This window comes from Cherax quadricarinatus, chromosome 7 (assembly GCF_038502225.1).
Source record: "Cherax quadricarinatus isolate ZL_2023a chromosome 7, ASM3850222v1, whole genome shotgun sequence".
NCBI classification, from domain to species: domain Eukaryota; kingdom Metazoa; phylum Arthropoda; class Malacostraca; order Decapoda; family Parastacidae; genus Cherax; species Cherax quadricarinatus.
In genome coordinates, this window is record NC_091298.1 from 41,656,168 (window position 1) to 41,673,356 (window position 17,189).

Genomic DNA, 17,189 nt, shown 5'->3' on the forward strand with positions numbered 1-17,189 from the left:
TTTTTTCTTTTTTCTTTTTTCTTTTTTCTTCTTCCTCTTCCCCTTTCCTTTTCTCCTCTGTTGTCTTTCTCTCTCCTGTCTCGTGTTTCTGTTCCTTCTTCATTTATTTCACCACTTCCCCTTTCACGCACCTCTGTGCGCTTGCTCTCCCTCTGTGGGCATCTAGCTCTCTTGCAGTGCTCTCCTTCCTTTGTATTTGACTGGCTCGTCTTCCTTATTTTCCACTTCTACCCCTACCACTACTACTACCTCTTCTTCTTCTACTACTACTACTACAACTACTGATGAAATTAAGACACATGTGCGGCGTCTGGTTGTCTTTGTTGTGGACGTTTCGCCATCCAGTGGCTGGCTGGATGGCAAAGCGTCTACGATGGGGATGCCCGGGTGTTGTGCATGTGTCTTAATTTCATCTTGTCGGTATTATATACAATTCCTGTACTACTACTACTACTACTACCACCACCTCTTCCTGCCTATATATAGCCGTCCTGCTCCCCCTCTGGTTAGTGTGACTTTGTCAATGGTCCAAGTCGGACCGAAACGTCGTCATAAGCTTCGGCAGCGGCAGCGTCAACAGGAACCTTGTCCTCTATTTTTACTTCTACCTGAGGTTCCCAGCAGCCCAGTGATGACCTAATCAAGACCCGCATAACACTAACATGTGTGGATACCCAGAATGATATAAAGCAACTGCAGAAATCACCCAAAAGTTCACAAATTACCAACTAATAGGACTCGTTCTAGCAACTCCTACCCCGCTGCCACTGAAGTGATACTCCACAACATTCACCCAACACCCATCGCCTACTATTCACCCGAAGCCACAGCCAATGGACAAGGGTCAGAACAATAAAAGAAGATCCAGTAACCAGCTAAGGACCCCTAACATCAAAGGTGAGAGCAGTAATAACACGAGGAAAACTTGTAGTACTGCCAGCCAGGACACAACCCTCATCACCCACCGACACCACCACAACACACGACAGACGACAACAAACATGGCCGCCGCTACAGTCCAAGATAACTCCTTCCCAGTATTTGATGTCAAGAAGATCACCAACCCAGAAATAGCTAAACTCCTTATGATTCAGAACCAAACGATCATCAAACTAACTCAAGAAATGCAGGAACTAAAGGCTAGCAATGCAGATTACCTCAACAAGATCACTGCTCTAGAACATAAACTAGACACTCTAGAACAACAAAGCAACACCCACACCCGGTCCCTAGACACCATCAACACTCTAAAAGACCAAGTCACCCTACTTACTACCAACATTACAGAGGAAAGATCAAGAGTGGACCAACAACTTGCCAATGTCATAACCAACTTCCAAGACCATAATGACCAACAGCAGCTATCTGATGCTGTTGTAGTTAACAGCAAACATCTCCCACCCACAGTCACCCAAGAGACCTGCATGGAGACCACCCTACAGCTTATCAAGGACCACCTTCGTCTTAACATACGTAGTGATGACTTAAAGGATTGCAAACTGATGGGCTATCATGCAGGTAAAAAAACAGTGCTGTTAAAATTCCAAACTAGCTTACAAAGAAACAACCTACTAAAAACATCTATTTCTATGAAAACTGATGTTTACGTCAATGAGTGCCTTACCAAAACGAGACAAAACCTTCTTTATCGGCTAAGAAAACTGCGCTATGCCCAAAAAATCCACCAGTGCTTTGTGAGGGATGGAAAAATAGCAGTTAGGAAACAGCCCACTGGAAAGAGATACTTCATCTCCACTGAACATGACCTTAAAACATTCCTAAGTGAGGCTGGACTAACAGAATCAGAGTAAAGTGCAGATAATACCCATAGTCCACCGTTAGTGTTATATTGTCATATTGTCATAAATTTGTGCCCCCCTAAAATTCTAATACTCCAACTACTTTTAATTGTCATTGTTGTACTCAACGACCATTCTACCTCATAGTCTTAATTGTATTAAATATCTACTGAATCTATCTCCTTTTTTACAACTTACCACATCACTGTTCCATCTTATTCTTTTATAAACTAACCATAACTTGTCTTCAATAATTCTACCTCACTTTAAAAAATACTCAATTGCCCAATTTTATTCTAAATCCCTATTATTGCCCAATTTTACTTTAAACTATATTGATCAAACTTATTGTAAACTTCTTTTATTGACCATTTTTATTCCATACTTTTTTAACCTAGTCTTTTCAACTACAACTTTTATATCATCCTGTCTACCATCTTACTAGCATATTATAACCAAGTCATTACCATTTTTATTTTTATCAATTCTTTTGTTTTTATTATTATTTTGCTACCTTAAATTGTGTATTATATCCTGTCAATTTAAATCTAATTATACTCTAATTCTTGTAAACAACTTATATAAGACCTTAGTGCAATTACAATTGAGAGTCTTGTTCCTTTATTATACTATTAGATTAATCACAGTTTTACTCTAGCTCATTCTAGCCCAATACATAGTCAATACCAAATTCACTATACTAGACCATAGTGCAATTACTAGTGAGAGACTGGTGCTATTTGTAATTTGTATTTTTATATTATTAGACTAAATAAGACCATAGTGCAATTACTAGTGAGAGACTGGTGCTACTTTTAATTTGTATTTTTTAATTTGTATTTTTATATTATTAGATTAAATTCAGTTGTACCATAGCTCATTCTACCTCAAGACATAGTCAATACCAAATTCACTATATTAGACCATAGTGCAATTACTAGTGAGAGACTAGTGCTATTTTTAATTTGTACTTTTATATTATTAGATTAAACCTATTGTACTTTAGCTCACTCTAGCTCAAAACATAGACTCTGCAAAAGTCATTATTAGACCTTAGTGCAATTACAAGTGAGAGTCTTGTTCTATTTTTAATTTGTATTTTTATATTACTAGTTTATACCTAGTTGTACTTTAGTTCACTCCAGCACAACACACAGACAACATCAACTTCATTATGTGTAGTAGTGACTATACCCTACATGACCAAAATACTCTAGCTATATACTTGTCCAAACTTCCAACCACTACAGATATCAGTAGTAGAACTCAATACACAACTCAGGATATAAATAACTATAATTCTAAACCTAGAAGATGATTGATCACGTTGACCCCAATCTAAACCTCCATAATCTGACACCCAATCAAAACCTATTGGAAAGTAACTGCCTTTATTACACAGCATCACAAGCCACCACTATCCTAAACAATGCTAAAAGTCTATCAGTACTTAACTACAACATCAGGTCCTTAAGCAAACACTATGATGACCTCCTAGCACTCCTAGAATCACTAAAGACACCCTTCTCCTGCATTATTCTTACTGAGACCTGGCTTAAGCAGGACACAATAGATATCTACCCTCTACCAGGATACACAGCAATTCACAACTGCAGAACAAACCAAGTTGGGGGTGGTATTGCAATCTATTACTCTAACCAATTATCTTGTCTTAGCACCACTTGCTTTAGTGATGAATATGGGGAATACATTTTTGCTAATTTTGCTGTAAAAAACCTTAAGACGCCTATAACAATTGGTGCCATTTACCGGATACCTCACACAAACATCCCAAATTTCAGTGAGAAATTAAAGTCACTAATAACAAACAGACAAATGAATAAGCACCACCTTCTCTTAGCTGGAGACTTCAACATCAACCTTGGCTTACTAGATGATCAGCCTGTAACTGATTTCATCAACAATATGAACAACACACTTCTCATACCAACAATAACTAAACCAACCAGGCTCACTGAGACAAGTGCAACCATAATAGACCACATATGGACCAATATACTAGCCCCCCTTAAATCAGGGATAATCACAGATAGCACTACAGATCACTACCCTACCTTCCTCCTGACAAACATTAGTAAACCACCACTAGAATACAACAAAGTCTCATTTAGACTCCATGACGAGGCCTCAGTAAGGAAGTTCACAGCTGACCTAGAGACTGTTGATTGGCCTACAGAATTCTCCAAGGCCAATGGTATTGATGACTGGACAGACATCTTTCTTAACAAATTACTTAGACTATACAACAAACATTGTCCTATAAAAACAAAACAGATCACAAACAAACGGCTTGGTTGCCCATGGCTAACCAGCACTATTCTGAAATCCACTGACAAGAAACACCAATATGAAAAGCAATATAGACAGGGCTTAATACACAAAGATATTCTTAAACACTATTCATCAGCTCTCACCAAAGTAATAAAAAAAGCCAAACAACTATACTACTCCAGTAGATTCACAGACACTAGAGGAGATATAAAAAAGACCTGGAAAACACTCTCTCAGATTCTAGGGACCCACAAACTGAGAAAAACCAAGAATATTGTCCTAACTAAACCTAATGAAACACCACTACATCCCACTGACACAGCTAACAAGATAAACGACTTCTTCTCAAACATAGGATCTAATCTCGCCAGTAAAATCCCACATACCAATGCCCATGCCGGGGACTACCTAGATGGAAATTTCCCTAATTCCTTCTATCTTGCACCAACTGAGCCCACGGAAGTCATTGAGATCATAAAGTCACTTAAAAATAACTCGGGGAATCTGTCTCATGTCCCACCATTACTGTACAAGTGAGCGGCCCATGTCCTTTCGCATGCTATTTCATTACTTTTTAACAAGTCAATAGAGACTAGCACCTTCCCGAAACTACTCAAGATGGCAAGGGTTACACCAATACATAAAGGTGGTGACCCTACAGACTTAAACAACTATAGGCCAATATCTAACTTACCATTGCTATCCAAAATCTTTGAGAAACTCGTGCACAGGAGACTGTATTCATTTATAACGGCTCAAAACATACTCAACCCCTGCCAGTTTGGATTCAGGAAAAACAAAAGCACTAATGATGCAATCATAAAAATGCTAGATCTGCTTTACACAGCATTGGAAAATAAGGAATATCCACTAGGAATTTTTATTGACCTAAGAAAAGCTTTTGACACAGTAAACCACGAAATCCTACTCCACAAACTTGACCACTACGGTATAAGAGGCCATGCGCTTGCTTATTTCAAATCTTACATTACTAATAGGTATCAGTACGTCACCATTAAAGACACAGCATCAGCAACACGGCCACTTGATACTGGAGTTCCGCAGGGAAGTGTCCTTGGTCCCCTGCTCTTCCTCATATACATCAATGACCTTCCAAACGTATCCCAACACCTGAAACCCATTCTCTTTGCTGATGACATGACTTATGTCATCTCTCACCCTAATCTTGCCACCCTCAACACCATTGTGAATGAGGAGCTGATTAAAATATCGACTTGGATGACAGCCAATAAACTTACGCTTAACACTGACAAAACTTACTATATTATGTTTGGTAGCAGAGCAGGAGATGCACAAATTAACATTAAGATTTACAACACTCTAATTACCAGAAATAATGGGGGAAAATTCCTAGGCTTATACCTTGACAACAACCTGAATTTCAGCACCCATATCCAGCATATAGCCAAAAAAGTATCCAAAACGGTTGGGATCCTCTCCAAGATACGATACTACGTGCCGCAAAATGCCCTTCTCACACTATACCACTCACTTATTTATCCATACCTCACCTATGCTATTTGTGCTTGGGGATCAACTGCAGCAACACACCTAAAGCCAATAATAACCCAACAAAAAGCTGCAGTAAGAATAATCACTAAATCCCATCCCTGGCAGCACACCCCCCCACTCTTCAAAGATCTAAACTTACTCCCAGTTCAGTACATCCACACTTACTACTGTGCAATCTATATCTACAGGGCCTTAAACTCTAATATCAACCTTGACCTAAAACGCTTTCTTGATAGTTGTGACAGAACCCACAGGCATAACACCAGAAACAAACATCTCTACGACATTCCCCGTGTCCGACTAAACCTTTACAAAAATTCAATGTATGTCAAAGGCCCTAAAATCTGGAATACCCTACCTGAGAACTCTAGAACTGCAGACACATTCATCACCTTCAAAACTACCATTAGAAAACATCTTATCTCCCTGATACACCCCGTCAACTAACTACACGAATACCACCTGACCATTTGACCATAAACAGAAATATTAATCTCAGTCTTAAAATAATGAATCCTGTGATACTCCAATACTGAAACTATATACCGTGCCAAAACAAAAGCATTCACATTGCTAAACTCACAAACTAGTATTTAGTCACTTAGCCATAATACCAACTTACCTCATAATTTGTAACATTTTGTAATATTTTACAATTAAGAATAAAACTAAGTATGCCCGAAATGCCTAGCCATGCTACGCGTTCTAGTGGTACACTCTGTAATCTCAATTTTACTACATGTAAACCAAAAAATAACCAAATTTCTGTAAACTCAGCATTGTAATCCTTATAGAGAATAAACTTTGAATTTGAATTTGAATTTGAATGTGCGGGTTATTTGTGTATCGTTCCAGTCACGGAATTGTGCCTTTTTTTGTTATTTATATATATATATATATATATATGTACAGGAAGGCCCCGCTTTACGGCGTTTCACTTTACAGCGTTCCGCTAATACGGTCATTTCAAATTATGACCAAAACTCGCTATACGGCTCCCCCCACCTGACTTTCTAATACGGTCACCGCGCCCCACCTTGTTTGTTTACATTCTTCGTGAGCTCAGTAAGCACTAAGTCTCTCCATTTTGTCTGGAAACTCCAAAATTTCAAATGTTTTGAAAAGTTATTTCATATTTTATATATACTCTGATAATTATACTTATGTATACCTATACTTAAATAAACTTACATACTGTGCTGGCATGCAGGTACACATTAAAATCAGTAAGAGTGTCTTATGTCTCCAGACGTCATATTAGTAATGATAATAATAATCATCGAGTCTCATTTAAATGTCGTATATTACGTTAAATACACATTTTCATTAATCCATCTATGATATTTTTTCAAAATTATATAATAAACACGATACATAACATAAAAAGATGATAAATACACCCCACAATAGAATAAATAAACATAAATATGAGATGTGGTAGCAGATGACTTGCACAAGTGACGCCATATTAGAAATGCTAATAATAATAATAATAATCACCGAGTCTCATTAAATGTTGTATATTACGTTAATATACACATTTTCATTAATCCATCCATGATATTTTTTTCAAAATTATATAATAAACACGATACATAACATAAAAAGATGATAAATACACCCTACAATAGAATAAATAAACATAAATATGAGATGTGGTAGCCAGATAACTTGTACAAGTGATGCCAAGAATAACATTTTCTCTAATCTAACATAAGAGAAAATGTGTTACTGGGGGTAACTGTAGAAAATTATTCCTTTCGTATGTATGTAAGTTTATTCAGGTATACACAAATACAGTTACATAGATTATCATACATAACAACATATGTGTAGAGAACCTAGGATAACCCAAAAAAGTCAGAGTGACTTATTTCCATTGCCTTCACTCAGAGCATCATTTCTTCTCAAAATGATGTTACATGAGAATGGGAGTGTTCTTCTTTATTTATTTTACCGTATCAATGTAGAGACAACCTGCACACAATGTAACTTGTGCACAAACCAGATGTGTACACTTCGTTTACAAAACTTACCTTCGCCTGGTTTGTTTACATAACTGCGCCTGTCCTCTCTCATGCACTCATTCTTTCTCTCTCTCATTTATTCGTTTTATCTCATTTACTTACTCCTGACCCTACATTAAGACTACAAATATTTTAAGGTAAGTAATGAGTGCACTATGTGTGTATTGTACTTTTTTATTGTTTTTTGATGCCTGGTTCTATTGCTAACTTAATATATGTTAGTGTAAACTTGTTATCTAGTGTTTGTATGCATTTGTAAGTGGAAAAAAAGGGTGTTCCACTTTACGGCGGTTTCCGCTTTACGGCGGTAGCCTGGAATCTAACCAGCCGTATAAGTGGGGCCTTCCTGTATATATATATATATATATATATATATATATATATATATATATATATATATATATATAATTAATTTTCACAGGGGTCAGCAGGAGGCTTCATCGGTTTAAGGCCATAACACTTAAAACAAACGCTCAGTCCAGCACTTGGTGATGTTCCAGAGAGGTTGCTGTCTGAACTCACTAAATTTCCCAACCTGTGCCTGGCTGGCAGTGTCCCAGAGGCCATGAGACAGCTTTTCTATGGTGCCTCATTGTGTGCCCTCCGGAAAAAAGATGGAGGAATCAGGCCCATTGCAGTGAGCAACAGCCTTCGGTGTCTAGCCGTTAAGGCTGCAGTAAGAAACCAATTCAGCTCGGTTTTGGTGTTCAACAAGGCTGTGAAGCAGCTGCCCACGCATCACGAGTACATATCAACAACGTGGACGATGAAAGAGCCTTGATAAAATTGGACTTTGCTAGTGCGTTCGTCTTAGAAGGGATGCTGCTCTCCTGTTAATAACTGTTGACTCCACAAGCTGGCTCGAGAGTGGTTTATGAGTGGAGTAATTTTAATACCCTTAGACTAGGCAGGTTGTTTACCCTTACGAGCCAAGACTTTTAATTACGTTACGCAGTCAAAAGCGTAACATGGTGGACTATATCCTGGAAAATTATCAAAAATAGAATGATAATTTACATTTGAAACTTGGAGAGTCAATATTTAAAGGAAGAATTAATTATAAAATATAATTAGTAAAACTTTTTTAGGTGTAATTAATAAAATTATTTTTCTGGCTGATTTTTTTATGTGCACATTTAATGATTTAGTGAGTTATTTAAGAGTAATAATAATATTTTTCTGTGATTATAACAATAATTTAGTGTACCTATGTGCTTTGCTGTGTGATTTATTATTTATTGAAGCAATTTCTGCTGTAATAAGCAAGTGTTTTGTGCTATTAATTTCCAAGATATGTCTGTGCAGTAGAGATTCTAGTGGTGACGGAGGTCTGGCAGGAGATCCTGGATCACCAGTCTGAAGTAAACAACATTATGAATAGTGACGTACAAGTCTTTGAAAAGTGTACTTTTAATATTGGTTTAAAAGGCTTGGTGTATTGCTCAGCTACCATGGAACTTTGCAAATTACTTTTCTAATGTTAGAAAAGGGGGCATGAATCTCCATGAGGTAGATGTAGCTGAGCAAATTCAGCAGATTTTGAGTAGAATAAACTTAATTGAGATGTGGTGTATGGTGGAAGAGGTGACTTTTTTTTTTTATATTTTCACTGTATTCAACGAGTCAGTGAACATTGCCTTTCAAGCGTCTGACACAAGATGACACTCTCTGCATGTTCACTGACTACCACAAAGTATAATTGATAATTAAGGCTGAAGGGTTTCCTCTTATGAATAATTTCATTGATGTAGAAGATTCAAAAGTTGTGAGTATGTGGCAGGTTTATTTAATTTCCATGACCCGATGTTTGAAATTGCACTCTACAGGTACTTTAATTTTTTGCATAACTTGAAATGTAATGTGAATTTGGTTTACACAGCCTGGGTTTTGGAAAGTGATAATAGTGTTGTTGAAAAAACAGTAGGACAATTACTGCCAGTAAACTTAAAAGTCATCAGACAATTTATGCCACAATAGTCCTACGTTTCCCTCCTGTACCGAGGAACAACACTCAAATGCTCACTATGGCGATTCGTTATGTGAAGGGGATAGAGAATGTAGTTGCTCATGTATTTTCTCGTGTATACTGTACATACTGTAGTGTAGACATTTATCTGCTCTTGTTTTGCAGTGGTTGCAGTAGGTGAGTAGATGGCCTTTCTGACTACCTAGTGGACTGAAGCTCGGCGAGCTGGTGGAGGAGGGTATCAGATTTCCCAAGAGTGTGTGTGTTTTTGGTGGTAGTCACGTCAGTACCTGCCTAGGTAATGTATGTCAACATTAGGTGGTGAGGCCTCACCTGTGTGATGTTGGTGTATAGACTGTTGGACCAAAGGCAGGTTAAGTAGGCGTCAGGAAAGGAGGGGATGTTATAAATCCTCCCTGTTTATATTTTTTGTTTTAAGTAAAATGTGCTAAAGCTTTTAAGTAGGTTCAAGAGTCTATGCCAAGCAATTTTCATACAGTGTGTGGGAGGCTTCCAGGACATTCTGAGATACAACCAAAGAACGATATATTTGACTCACAAAATCGTAATGACACAATTGCAAACAAACAAGGTACGGGCGGGGACTGAACTCGCTGCTAGTGAGTCGTAAAACTCCAAACCAACACGTTAGCTGTAACCTGTTTAGGGGTACGGGAGCCATTCAGGTACAGAAGGGTATGAGGGATAATAGGAAGCCTTTTGCAAGTTATCTGGTGCTTTTTGGCAGCAGAAAACTTATATTCGTGAGAGGTGGCCCAGTTGGAAGCCAGATCAATAACACACCGGAGACATGTCACTACAAGGCGACAGCCAGAAAGTGCACTAGCTATAGTAAAATCGATAGAAACCTCCAAACAGTGGAAAGGAGAACAGAGACAAGGCTATTAATGGCAGACAGGAAGAGGCTACTGCTGAGAACACAACCTTGAAGTATACAGTGATTGATACCTTTTGGATCCATTTTTAAACTGGTTGTTGCCAGGTAAGTCACCAGGGCCCTGACTAACTTGTTTCTGAAGCTTTATGTTGAGTCTGTCTCCATCTCTTCATTAGGTCTTGCCATGTCTTTACTTCCTTAATTAATACAGAATAAAATTTTTTCCCAATTCCTGTGTCTCATCTGAGCCCAAGTATCTCTTTTATAATCCTCTTTTGGAAAATCTCTCTCCATCCTCTCATATGTTGTGTACGTCGTGTTCATGTCTCTACTTCACCTTCAACCTTCCTTCTGTTGTAGTCATGTTCAGTGTATTTTTTTCCTTGTGTCTTTTCATAAGTTGTCTATCGACTATCTACTTCAACCTTTTTTAATTATTTGCAATGTTCTATTTACTCTGTTTATCCTAATAAGTAAGGTTATTTCTTTTAATTCTGCTTTGTTTTTGCAATCTATACATTGATTACTCTCGCTGAGTAGCTTCTGTGTTTACTATTTTCACAAGTCAATATGTCGTAATTATTTTGATGCTGCTTACTTTATTGTGCTCTGTTTTATTTTATGTTTCTTTATTTGTGTATTTTGTGATTTTTTTTCTTGAATCTTTCATAAGTGATTCTTGTAGAAATTCTACCATACCCTTTACCTGGGATACACAAGGAGCTAATTCCCTTATAATAATAATATATTATCTTTATTTCCACAAGTACATGTACAAGGTATAAAGGTCTAGCTGACATCAATGACATAATACTGTATAGAAGCCACTTGTTATGCAGAGCATTTCGGGCAAATTAGATATATTTTGACCCAGGATGCAACCCACAATAGTCAACTAATACCCAGGTACCCATTTTACTGATGGGGAACATAGACAACCGATGTAAGGAAACATGCCCAATGTTTCCACCCCTTTCCTGGGAATCGAACCCAGACACTCACCGTGTGAAGCGAGAGCACCAGGCCATGGGACCTGGTGGCAAAAGACCCATTTTTCATAATACAAAGCAACTATGAACACTGTCTTACAATCCCTAGGAAACTTCCCTCTTTCATGCATATACTGAACAAATGCACCAAACATTCTAAAATTATATCCCCACTTGCTTTTATCATTTCTGTCTTTATGCCATCTATACCCCCTTTTATTCTACCCACTGCTTGACACACCTTCTCTCACTAACATCTGATTATCAATCACTTGTAAGATATGGAATATATGTCTTCTTAATAAAGGAAATCTATACATCCCATTCTTCATCAACTTCTAACAACTCAAAATAATCACTCCCTCTTCCCAATAACTCCACCTGCCTATCTAATGACTTCCAAATTGAACTTTATCTCTTAAATCCATTGCTTTCCCAGGCTTTCTCAACTTATTGATTTTTACACCTAAATTTCATCTTTTCCTCAGGAAAATTCTTTACATCAAATTTCACCCACTTTCTTATTAGCTCTCCTTCAGCAGTCCCTCAGCACTCACCATCTCTTACTCTCCATATACTCCATGACTCCGTTCATCACTTTTGTATTACACAAGCCTCTCGCATGCCAACATTTTCTCCCTTACCACCTACATAACCTCTTCATTCCACCAGTCGCTCCCCTTTCCTCCTGATCCTCCCTCCTACACACACAAACTTCTGATACACACTAATCACCCCCCTCCCTCCACATTATCTATACTCTAGCTCATCTTTTCCCAATAACTGTTTATGTCTACACCTAACTACGTCTTTAATTTATTTATTTTTACTTTTGTCTTACCCACTTATGCCATTCTCCTTCTATCCTATCTACCTCTTACATTGTAGCTACACCTGAATAATGATCTGATATATGTCTCTCCCTTTAAAATCATTCATATCCTGACATCTACTCATCAACATTTTATCTACTAACACATATTCCAGCAAACTGCTGTCAATACGTACAATAACATGCTTATTTATTCTTTTTCTTAAATATCGTTTTACCTATTATCTAATCTTTTTTATGCATATCTCAGATTTTCCCATTATCATTTAGCTCACTTTAGCATTTAAATCGTGTACAAATGTGGGTCCACTCTGTGTACCTATAGTGGACCCCACATGAACATACACTTTCATATACATGTATATATAATGTCGTGCCGAATAAGTAAAACTGGTCAATATTTTCAATTATGTTAATATAAAAATTCATGATTTTGTACCAAAAGAACCTTAGGAAACTTACCTAACCTTAATATATAAAGTGTAATTTAATTTACCTTAATCAAACTAAATATGTTTTATATAGGTATACAGTAATTTAATAATTAACACACACAATGAAACATATTTTTTATTCGTTAGGTTCAAAATGATTTTTGCAAAATTATGGCATACACAAATTTTCGCTTGCCCTATTAGGCAAGAAGTGCCTTGCTATTTAAATCAAAATCGCAAGTTTTACCTTTTCCGCACCACACACACACACACACACACACACAGCATATGTAGTCCCAATTTTTAAAAAAGGAGACAGAAAAGAAGCGCTAAAGTATAGACCAGTGTCACTGACATGTATAGTATGCAAAGTTATGGAGAAGATTATCAGAAGAGCGATGGAGCACCAAGAAAGAAATGAGCTTGTCAACATCAGCCAACACGGTTTCAGGGACTAGAAATCCTGTGTCACAAACCTACTGGAGTTCTATGACAAGGTGACAGTAGTAAGACAAAAGAGAGAGGGGTAAAGATAAGATAAGATAAGATAAGATTTCGTTCGGATTTTTAACCCCGGAGGGTTAGCCACCCAGGATAACCCAAGAAAGTCAGTGCGTCATCAAGGACTGTCTAACTTATTTCCATTGGGGTCCTTAATCTTGTCCCCCAGGATGCGACCCACACCAGTCGACTAACACCCAGGTACCTATTTGCTGCTAGGTGAACAGGACAACAGGTGTAAGGAAACGTGTCAAAATTTTTCCACCCGCCGGGAATCGAACCCGGGCTCTCCGTGTGTGAAGCGGGAGCTTTAGCCACCAGGCCACTGGGCCACCCCCCAGGCCACTGGGCCACTGGGTAGATTGTATTTTTCTTGGACTGTAAGGAGGCATTTGACACAGTTCCACACAAAAGATTAGTGCAAAAACTGGAGGACAAGGCAGGGATAACAGGGAAGGCACTACAATGGATCAGGAAATGCTTGTCAGGAAGACAGCAGCGAGTCATGGTATGAAGCGATTTGTCAGAGTGGGCACCTGTGACAAGTGGGGTTCCTCAGGGGTCAATCCTAGGACCTGTGCTGTTTCTGATATTTGTGAACAACATGACGGAAGGAATAGACTCCAAAGTGTCCTTGTTTTGCAGATGTGAAGTTGATGAGAAGAATTCATTTGAATGAAGCCAGGCAGAACTACAAAGGGATCTGGACAGGCTGCAGACCTGGTCCAGCAACTGGCTCCTAGGGTTCAACCCCACCAAGTGCAAAGTCATGAAGATTGGGGAAGGGCAAAGAAGACCGCAGACGGAGTACACTCTAGGGGGGTCAGAGACTACAAACCTCACTCAAGAAAAAAGATCTTGGGGTGAGTATAACACCAGGCACATCTTCTAAAGTGCACATCAGCCAGCTAACTGCTGCAGCATATGGGCGCCTAGCAAACCTAAGAACAGCATTCCACCATCTTAATAAGGAATCGTTCAGGACCCTGTACACCGTGTACGTTAGGCCCATATTGGAGTATGCGGCACCAGTTTGGAACCCACACCTAGCCAAGCATGTAAAGAAACTAGAGAAAGTGCAAAGGTTTGCAACAAGTCTAGTCCCAGAGCTAAGAGGTATGTCCTACGAGGAGAGGTTAAGGGAAATCAACCTGACGACACTGGAGGACAGGAGAGATAGGGAGGACATGATAACGACATACAAAATACTGAGAGGAATTGACAAGGTAGACAAAGACATGACTCACGAAATCGTAATAACACGATTGCAAACAAACCATAGCACTGGTGGGGATAGAACCCGCGATCAGAGTCTCAAAACTCCAGACCGTCGCGTTAGCCACTGGACCAGCTAGCCACAAAACAGAATGTTCCAGAGATGGGACACAGCAACAAGGGAACACAGCTGGAAGTTGAACATACAGATGAATCACAGGGATGTTAAGAAGTATTTCTTCAGTCACTGAGTAGTCAGGAAGTGGAATAGTTTGGGAAGCGATGTAGTGGAGGTAGGATCCATTCATAGCTTTAAGCAGAGGTATGATAAAGCTAATGGTGCAGTGAGAGTGACCCAGTAGCGGCCAGTGAAGAGCCGGGGCCAGGAGCTATGGCTCAACCCCTGCAACCACAACCAGGTGAGCACCCACACACACACTCGCATATATATATATATATATATATATATATATATATATATATATATATATATATATATATATATATATATATATATATATATATATATATATAATATATACACACACAACTTCCGGTTGTGACCATTTGTTGCTGTGTCTCATCTCTGGAACATCCTGTCTCTTTCCACCTTGCCAATTACTCTCAGTATTTTATATGTCGTTATCATGTCTCTTTTTCTCTCTATCCTGTCCTCCAGTGTCATCAGGTCGATTTCCTTTAATCTCTCCTAGCTCCGGGACTAGTCTCGTAGCTCCGGGACTAGTCTCGTAGCTCCGGGACTAGTCTCGTTGCAAACCTTTGAACTTTGTCTAATTTTTTGAAGGTGCTTGACTAGGTGTGAGTTCCAAACAGGTGCTGCATACTCCAGTGTAGAACTGACGTATACTGTGTATGGAGTCCTGAACGATTCCTTACCTAGGTGTCGGAAGGCTATAATTAGGGTTGCTAGGTGCCCATATACTGCAGCAGTTATTTGGTTGATGTGCGCCACAGGAGATGTGCCTGGCATTATGCTCACTCCATGAGCCTTTTCATTAAGTGAAGTTTGCAATCTTTGGCCCCCTAGACGAACACCCAGGTACCTACCCCGATTTTCATGACTTTGCACTTGGTGTAGTTAAACGCTAGGAGCCAGTTGCTGGACCAGGTTTGCTGCCTGTGCAGATCCTTTTGTAGTCCTACCTGATCCTCGTCCGATTGAATTCTCCTCATTAGCTTCACATCGTTTGTAAACAGGTGCACTTCAGAGTCTATCCCTTCCGTCATATCATTCACATGTACCAGAAACAGCACTGGTCCTAAGACCGACTCCCGTGGAACCCCGCTCGTCACAGGCGCCCAGTCTGACGTCTCTTCGCGTACCATAATCTTCCGGTCAAGCATTCTTTGATCCATTGCAGTGCCTTTCCTGTTATACCTGCCATGTCTCTTTTCAGTGAAAAAATGGGTATCCTATGAATATTTTAATAAAAATATAGGGTATCCTATGAAAATTTTAATGAGAAGGTATTGTAACCTATGAATATTTTCATGAAAATATAAAGGTGATAGTGATGGTGTTAATACTGCTGATTGATGGGGATGGTGTTGGTATAGTGATAGTGATGATTGTGGTAATGGTAGTGGTGGTGGTGGTATTGGTGGTGGTAGTGCCAGTGGTAGTAGTGCCAGTGGTAGTAGTAGTGATGGTGGTACTAGTAATGGTAGTGAAGGTGGTAGTGGTGCTAGTAGTGATGGTGGTAGTGATGGTGGTAGTGATGGTGGTAGTGCTGCTGGTAGTGCTGTTGCATATGTGTCTTATCTAACATGTTGGTGTTAGTGTTGGTAGTTGTTGTCAGGTGACTCAAGAAATCGTAATGACACGATTGCAAATAAACCATACCCCCGGCCGGGATTGAACCCGCGACGGGCTGGAGTTTTGAGACTCTACGACCGCGGGTTCAATCCCGGCCGGGGGTATGGTTTTGTTGTCAGGTGTTGTGGTGTACAGTAACATACAACTGTACAATAACATAGTATTGTACAGTAACATGAAACTGCACAATAACATAGTATTGTACAACAACATAGAACTGTACAATAACATAGTATTGTACAACAGCATGAAACTATAAAATAACATGAAACTGCACAATAACATAGAACTGTACATTAACATTGAGCTGACACACACATGGGTGTCAGTTGCTTTAATAATGATGATTCACATTGAACAGCTGACACTACATTTGTTTTCAGCTGACACATACATCCTGACACATACATCCTGACAGATATAGTGATACCCACAATACAGATCAAAAGAAACAAGTTTAAATACGTTCGACATCTTTATTGTATTAATTTCGGTCATGTGACTTTGGACACTTATATAAAGTAACTAAGGTGGTGTGACCTTGGCTACTTATATAAAGTAACTAAGGTGGTGTGACCTTGGCTACTTATATAAAGTAACTAAGGTGGTGTGACCTTGGCTACTTATATAAAGTAACTAAGGTGGTGTGACCTTGGCTACTTATATAAAGTAACTAAGGTGGTGTGACCTTGGCTACTTATATAAAGTAACTAAGGTGGTGTGACCTTGGCTACTTATATAAAGTAACTAAGGTGGTGTGACCTTGGCTACTTATATAAAGTAACTAAGGTGGTGTGACCTTGGCTACTTATATAAAGTAACTAAGGTGGTGTGACCTTGGCTACTTATATAAAGTAACTAAGATG